Source organism: Crocuta crocuta, unplaced genomic scaffold, assembly GCF_008692635.1.
Source record: "Crocuta crocuta isolate KB4526 unplaced genomic scaffold, BGI_CrCroc_1.0 scaffold85, whole genome shotgun sequence".
Lineage (NCBI taxonomy): Eukaryota > Metazoa > Chordata > Mammalia > Carnivora > Hyaenidae > Crocuta > Crocuta crocuta.
In genome coordinates this window covers 4,030,624-4,038,479 of record NW_027530620.1, presented here as the reverse complement: position 1 = coordinate 4,038,479, position 7,856 = coordinate 4,030,624, and the positions used below count along the sequence as shown (strand labels likewise).

At 44.9% G+C, this 7,856-nt stretch overlaps 2 protein-coding genes and 1 pseudogene across 3 annotated transcripts in view; all 3 read right to left on the bottom strand.

Moving 5' to 3' along the window:
• Nucleotides 1–7,856, bottom strand: part of PATJ (PATJ crumbs cell polarity complex component) — a 391,357-nt gene that overhangs the window by 41,043 nt on the left and 342,458 nt on the right. The gene's annotated exons all lie outside the window — the stretch shown is intronic.
• L1TD1 (LINE1 type transposase domain containing 1) overlaps nt 1–7,856 on the bottom strand; it is a 33,078-nt gene that overhangs the window by 15,745 nt on the left and 9,477 nt on the right. Inside the window, exon 1 of one of the 2 annotated variants that reach the window (XM_077768090.1) lies at nt 4,733–4,804. The exons of the other annotated variant lie outside the window; for it this stretch is intronic. The gene's annotated coding sequence lies outside the window, so the exon portion shown is untranslated. Of the gene's footprint in view, nt 1–4,732; nt 4,805–7,856 lie in introns of those variants that run through there. 2 annotated transcript variants of the gene reach the window in all.
• LOC144234802 (phosphatidylinositol N-acetylglucosaminyltransferase subunit P-like) lies at nt 3,925–4,557 on the bottom strand (annotated as a pseudogene).

Here is a 7,856-nt window from a genome sequence, read left to right as displayed (position 1 = left end):
AGTTGCCTAGTTTAGTAAGGTTTTGGGTTTTTTAAATTTTTTTTTTTTAATTTTTGTCGATTCCCTAACCGACTGAGCCACCCAGGTGCCCCTAGTTTAGTCAGGTTTTAACCTTGGGGGTCGTTCTCCATTCCTCTCTTTTCTACAGTGCCCAGCCTCCCCCTTTTTCTTAAAAGCCCAAACCCTGGAGTCTGTGCGCTTCGCGTCCTCTCCGAGCCCGCCATGTCTCCCTTGTCGTTGAGCCTTTCGTGGGGCCCGCTCCGCAGCCCTTCTCCACATTATTTATCCCTTTGTGACTTCTCTTTTCAGGTAGAGCAGCATTTCTAACTCTCATCCCGTCCTGACCCTCCTTAACGTCGTCTTACTTGAACTCCCCTTAACCGAGCCGGTGTCCTTTCTCCTCCAGAAAACACTGAAATTCTTTTTTTCTTTTAATTTTTTAATGTTTTATTTATTTTTGAGAGAGAGACAGCGTGAGCAGGGGAGGGTCAGAGAGAGAGGGAGTCACAGACTGAAACAGGCTCCAGGCTCTGAGCTGGCAGTCAGCACAGAGCCCGACACGGGGCTCGAACCCACGAACCGTGAGATCATGACCTGAGTTGAAGTCGGACGCTTCACCGACTGAGCCCGCCAGGCGCCCCGAAAACACTGAAATTCTTGCCTCAGGGCCTTGGCACTAGCTATATCCTTTGTGAGTTATTTTTTCCAGTTCTTTCATAGCTGAAGGTCTTTTCGTGCTCAGGACTCAGGTCACATGGTAACTCCTCTAAGAGGCCTCCCACACCACCCTTTCTGAGGGAGTCACACACCCTCTCATATCACCCTCTTTATTTGGTTCCCAGTTACCAGAAATCTCAACGATACATTCAGCTCAATTTTGTGTTTTCTTGGAATGTGCCTCTTCCACTTCCCCACTAGAATATAGACTATAAGGACAAGGGTCGTACCTTTCTGGTTCACTGATTTATCTGGGGTACCTAGACTGATGGCTAGTGTGACTGGGCCCTTGTGGAGAACGAGGCAATGAGGGAGTGAGCAGACTTGCCAAATGAGACTGTCCTCTGGTGGTACTCACTGCGCAGCGAACAGTTGACAGTCTCCAGAATTAAGAAGGGGGGGGACCAGCAGCTCAGGGAGCTGTACTGAGATGAAGAGTCTGGGGTCCTGGGTGGGTGGGCTCCGCAGGCGTGACTTGCAAGATTCAGATGGAGTTGAGCTGATCAAGGTGATACAGCTAATAAGCAGTGAAGCCTGGATATCCCATAGTGCAGTGTGTGTGCAGTACTCAAAGAGCACTGTTAACCTCGAAACCAAGAGCCACAAAGAGAGGCAAAGGAATGTTTATTTAGGATCAAAGAAATGCAATTCTGGGAGCACAGATTCAGGTAAATGTGCAGATAGTGTCATGACTGTAGGGGAAAAGCAAAGGAGGCGGAGGGGCAATTACCCTAGTTGTTGTTGTTTTTTATGGGTGTTTTAACAGCTAAACTACTCTGGATTATACATTGATTGACTACAGACTCTTATCTTCAGAAAGTCTGCCACTATCAGGCTTGTGATCAGATGTCTGTTCCACTAAGTTCTCAGACAATTGCTTGAAACAATTACTATACTGCCCAATCCAGTTTGGGCCCAGTTACACAAGGGACAGGTGTGCCATCTCTCTCCATGTTTCTTTTTTTTTTTATGTTTACTTATTTATTTTGAGAGAAAGAGAGAGAGAATGAGCAGGGGAGGGGCAGACAGAGAGGGAGAGAGAGAACCCCAAGCAGGCTCCAAACTCTCAGTGCAGAGCCCAATGAAGGGCTCGAACTCACAAATTGTGGGATCATGACCTGAGCTGAAACTAAGAGGCAGATGCTTAACTGACTGAGCCACCCAGACGCCCCTCCATATTTTTAAATGGCTCCAGTCACGTCCATTTTTCACAGTAGGTAGTCTTTTTAAAAAACTCCTTCTGCCTCTCCGGCATTATTAATAAAATCACTCAAGTGGAAAAAATTAAAGTCAAAGAGCACAATCAAGGGCTTGAGCGTAAGTTGCAGTTTAGGTCAAATACATGAGCTGGAGTAGCATGCTGAGCAACAGGGTGGGGATGCGGTCAGCCGTATGCTGAGTGATGGAAACCAGACCGGACAAATGGCCTTGGTTCTTTAACAAATAAATATCAAGGGGAAAAGAAATGCAGGTGGGGGGCAAATGTCAATCTTTAAATCATTAAAAGGAACTTAAACAACATATCATAGGGAAGAAAATTTCTTCCTCCACCCTTCAAGCTCTTCCAGCTAGACTAAGAATTCAACTTACATGAGACAGGCCAACAGGAGAAAGTGCCAGTTTTACTGCATGTGTACAGAGGCCCAATAATGAAATGAGACCTAAGAAATGACTCAGGCAGGCAATGTTTATACTTTTAAGGCACAGAGACAATAAATTTGTGAAGAATTGATGGGATAAAGAAAAGGAATGCTTGGGAGCTTTAATGCTTCAAGTTGGGGTTTTTTTGTTTTGTTTTGTTTTTTGTTTTTTCTTTTAGATTCAACGCCCAAGGGGCGCCTGGGTGGCTCAGTCGGTTGAGCATCATGATCTCATGGTCATAATCTCATGGTTTGTGGGTTTGAGCCCCGCGTCGGACTCTGTGCTGACGGCTAGCTCAGAGCCTGGAGCCTGTTTCAGATTCTGTATCTCCCTCTCTCTGACCCTCCTCTGCTCATACTATCTTTCTCTCTCTCTCTCAGAAATAAATAAAAAACATTTTTAAAAAGTAGATTCGATGCCCAAGATAGGGCTTGAACTCCTGGCCCTGATTTCAAGGGTTGCATGCCCTACCCACCGAGCCAGCCACACACCCCTCAACCAGTAAGGATTTCAAATGGAATTTGGGCTGACCTAGATTAGGTAGGCAAAAAGTAACAAGTTTTGTTTCAAAGCTCTCTTAGCATTAAAGTTCTTAGGATATAAGGATGTTTTTTTTTTTTACCTCTTAGTAAAGGGAGAGTACCTTTCATTGTGGAGATGCGTTTCCTGCTTTTAGCTGGATGAGGCGCCTGTGGATGTTCTGTCACAGGGGCCCGTTGGGGGCAGCCTGTCCTTGGCCCTACAAGATCAATGATATTAACTGAATGCAGCATGTGTGAGGCCTGTTAGGATCCTGGCTCCAATACTTTGAAGTGTACAGAATAGAGGAGGCAGAAGGGAAAACCTGAACACTGACTGCAGACTTGATATTAAGAGATTAACTTCCATTTGCATTAAGCATAATAAAGGGACTGTGATTAGGTAAAGAGTAAAACCTCCCAGCCCTGCTTGTGGCAGTTTTTTGGGGGAAAATATTTGAGCCTTGGGCCCTGGGTTTAATGGGCCAATCAAGGCCTATTTATTGTGAAGGTGGAGTATTTGTTGGTTGCCCTAGAGGACATAGCTGCTAGCTGGAGCTGCCTCCAGGGTGTGCAGAGACCTTCCAGAAGGCTTGTGGGCTTGAACAGTTGGGGCTTTTTAAAATGGAAACGTAGTACTTTATGTGGGGTGCCTGGGTGGCCCAGTCGGTTAAATGTTGGACTCTTAGTTTTGGCCCAGGTCATGATCTCAAGTTCGTGGGTTTGAGCCCCATGTTGGGTTCTGTGCCAGGTCAGAGACCGCTTGAGATTCTCTCTCTCTTTCTCTCTCTCTCCCTCCCTCCTCTCTCTCTCTCTCTCTTCCCCTCTCTTGCTCCCTCTCAAAATAAACTTAAAAAAAAAGTATAGTGCTTTATTTAGTCTGTCCATTAATATCTGAGAATACTTACAATATTAGTGGAACTTAATCTGAGAGAAGTCCAATTTACATTTTTACATCTCAATACATTTCAATAAGAGAGACAGCCAAAATAATTGTCAAATTATCATGTCAAAAATTAACGAATGCTTCGCATTACTATGTCTACATTCAGTTTTTCTTGTAAAGTTCCTTGGCTGTAAGAAAGAACACTTGGTGCACTCCATTGACTGGGATATTTCCTAGTATTTCCAATATTGCTGGAAGCTGGATGGCTTCCTCTTGGTATTTCTTTTATGACTGTATGAATGGAGTCGAGTGGAGAGGTACTCAGCATGTTGATTTTAAAAACAAGCACGCAGCTGATTGCCATAGCTGCAAGGAGACAGACAGCTAATGCAACTGCTCAGCGTTTTTGAGGCCAAGAGGTTAAGCCTAAGAAGTTTAGCCCAGGGGCGCGTGGGTGGCTGAGTTGGTTAAGCCTGGGACTCTTGGTTTCAGCTCAGGTCATGATCTCACAGTTCATGAGTTCGAGTCCCTCATCAGGCTCTGCGCTGACAGCGTGGAGCCTGCTTGGTGTTCTCTGTGTCCCTCTCTCTGCTCCTTCCCCGCTTGCTTGCTCTCTCTCTGTCCCTCAAAATAAATAAACAAAAAATAACAATAATAATAAAGTTTAGCTGAGGTTCGGGCATTCAAGACCACGCCAGAAATAGTATGAAGCCCAACCCGGGGGTGGGTTAAGAAAACCTCCGGACTTGTATAAATCACTCTTTTTGGCAATGGCGACAGTGAATTTTCCACCATTTTCCCTGTGACTTTGGACAGTGTCAGGGCTGAGTCTTCTGCACAAGCGCTCACCTGATAGCTGCAAGATGGCAGGGGAAGGCCATGGTGCCATGGTCACCTGACCTACACTTTGTGGTGCCTGGAGGGTTTCTTTTATTTATTTATTTATTTATTTATTTACTTACTTACTTACCTACTTATGAGAGGACAGGGGCAGAGGGAGAAGGAGAGACAGGATCCCAAGCAGGCGCTGAGCTATCAGCACAGCCGGGGGCTCGAACTCACAAAACTGTGAGCTCATGACTTGAGCCTAGAAAAAGAGTCAGACGCTTAACTAAGTCACCCAGGCACCTGATGCCTGAATAGTTTTAGGCAAACTACTCATGAGGTTTGGGCAAAGGGTGAGCTTTGCAGTGGGCTCTTTGTCTGAAACCAGCTGAGTCCTCCCCGCTCTTTGGCCTGGACTAGGCTGTCAGGACAGAAGATTTTGTCCTGGATCCAGTCGGATTACCAAGCTGAGCCACAGCCCTGACATTTATTCTGCTTGGAATGCCCTTCCTCACCCAGATTCCACCCTCCTTTCTTGGTCAATCTACTAATTTGTCAAACAATTTTTTAAGTTTGTTTATTTATTTTGAGAGAGAGAGAGAGAGAGTGCACCAGGGAGAGCCAGAAAAAGAGGAAGAGAGAGAGTCCCAAGCAGGCTCCATGCTGTCAGCCCGGAGCCTGATGTGGGGCTTGAGTCCATAAACAGTGAGATCATGACCTGAGTCAAAATAAGAGTCAGACACTCAACCAGCTGAGCCACCCAGGCGCCCCTCATTTGTCAAATGTTTATTGTGTATGCACTGTATGCCAAGCACTGTTCTCTCAGCTTTGCTTTGATGACACTTCCTCTAAAAAGTAGCCTTACTGGACTCTGTAGCCACAGTTGGGATTGGAGTCCCAGTATCCTGGGGCTCCTGCAATTCTGCCATGCACCACTGGGCATTGTCACTGTGTTCTCGAAAAGCAGTAATGCCCACTCGGAAGAGCTGGTTCCAAATAAAACCNGGATGAGCACTGGGTGTTATATGGAAACCAACTTGATAATAAACTATTTAAGAAAAAAAGAGACCTGGTTCCAGATTCAGGCTGTTGGGTTGAGATCACCACTTTATCATCTGTGTGACTTCAAGTAAGCTAGTTACCCTCTCTGAGCTTTTTAAAAAATCTACAAAGTAGGAAAAATAGTACCTATTTCATGGTGTTGGGAGAATTGGAGATAATTCAGTTAAAGTACCTTTCCCAGTGCTTAGAATTCAGTAGTGCATGCACATTGCAACAAGTCTGTTGAATACAAGAAAGTATAGGGAAGCCAAGATACCTTCAACAATTTGATGCACATCCTTTCAGATTTTTCTACACACATGTACTTATATAAAATATGAACCTCTTACATCAGTGACCTTGTTTGGGGATTTTGATGATATTTGAGTTAAATATGAAAAACAATTGGGAAAGAATTATATATCATTGAAGCTCTCCTGCAATGAAGAGGAGATCTCATCAGGAAATTTACTTTTTTTTTTTTTAACCTCTTTATATCTCTGTTTCCCGTAAAATTAGAAACACTATGGTATGTACCTCCCAGGTTGTGGATTAAATGGAGTAAGACAGGATGGGGCACCTAGGGAGCTCAGTCAGTTAAGTGTCCGACTTCGGTTCAGGTCATGATCTCACAGTTCGTAAGTTCAAGCCCCGCATTCAGCTTTGTGCTGACAGCTCAAAGCCTGGAGCTTGCTTTGGATTCTGTGTCTCCCTTTCTCTCTGCCCCTCCCCCCACTCAAAAATAAATAAACATTTTAAAAAATGGAGTAAGACATGCAAAAGTTTCTAGATTAGTGCCTCAGGCATGGTAAGCCTTAAATGTTTGCTATTAATATTGTTAATTTCGGGGCACCTGGGTGGCTCAGTTGGTTAAGCATTTGGCTTCGGCTGAGGTCATGATCTCATTGTTCGTGGGTTCGAGCCCCATGTCGGGCTCTGTGCTGACAGCTAGCTCAGAGCCTGGAGCCTGCTTCTGATTCTGTATCTCCCTCTCTTTCTGTCCCTCTCCTGCTCACGCTGTCTCTCTCTCAAAAATAAATAAAAAATTTTAAAAAATATTGTTAATTTCATCATTTGTTAAATACTTGCCAGTTTTTCCCCCTCAAATAAGTCTTACATACTTTTTGTTAACATTATTTGTGGGTAATAATTATTTTCATTGCTATTATGAATGTATTCCCCTCCCCGCCAGTCTCTTGCTGATAACTTGGGAGAGTGGTAGTTGATATCCTACTGCTAATAGCTCCATGGCCTAGCAGCTATTGGAAAAGATAGATCTTGTAAACAGATTAATTTTAACATAGCATGTTAATTGAAAAGATAGAGGCAAGCAGGGGGTTCTAGGAATGGCAGAGAAGGCTGTCAGCCAAACTTGCAGGGTAAGGTCTGCACAAAGCGTGTTGGAAGCTGTAACAGAGGACTGCGTCTTTAAGGATAAGGCATTTTGCACATCGTGAGGGTGCTGGGCTCCCATAACTGCTTGTCTCTTCCTCAGTGGAGGTGCCAAGGTGAGAGGCTCTGCCTCCAGCTCCCACTGATGCTACGACTCCAAGGGGAAGCAAAAGAAGAGAGCCGACGAAGTGGCATCAATAGGCTAAGTTGTCTGCTGCGTCCGTCTCTACCTGCCCTGGGACTAGACACCCTCTCCCTCTCCTTTTCCCAGATTTGTTCTTAAATTCCACAGCAACCACCCTATAGTAACAGCTAGCCCTGACTTGGCAGCCAGAAACCCCCCAAGGGATTGGTTACAGCTCTCCTTTGGGGTATAGAACTATTCTCACCCCCAAGACATAGCCAAGGGCTACTGATCTTTCTTTGCAGAAGAGTGGTTTCTATGGAGACAGGATACCTAATCCTCCATGTTATTAAAGATTCTAGTTTTTTGTTTCTCATCACAGTTTCGGGATGGGGATGCCCCTCTGGATTTCTGTAATGAGAGCAAAAAAATTTCTTCTGAACAAGATTTCCTTCAAACGGCGCAGGAATCAGGTAAATGGGAAACCTGCGCCATCTTCTGGCCACGAGTGTGAGTACCTCTCTTAAGACCCATCGTTCTTCAATATTAAAGGCGGGTTTTTCTCTTCCTTCCTAGTTACTAAATCTGAGGTTCTGCGAACTTCAGCGTGCCTTCAGCAAAGGCTCACCTGAGCTGGGTTAGTGCAGAGTCTGATTCCTAAGTGTGTACCTGCATGTACCAGGATTCTGATGTAAAGTGTTCATGGACCACA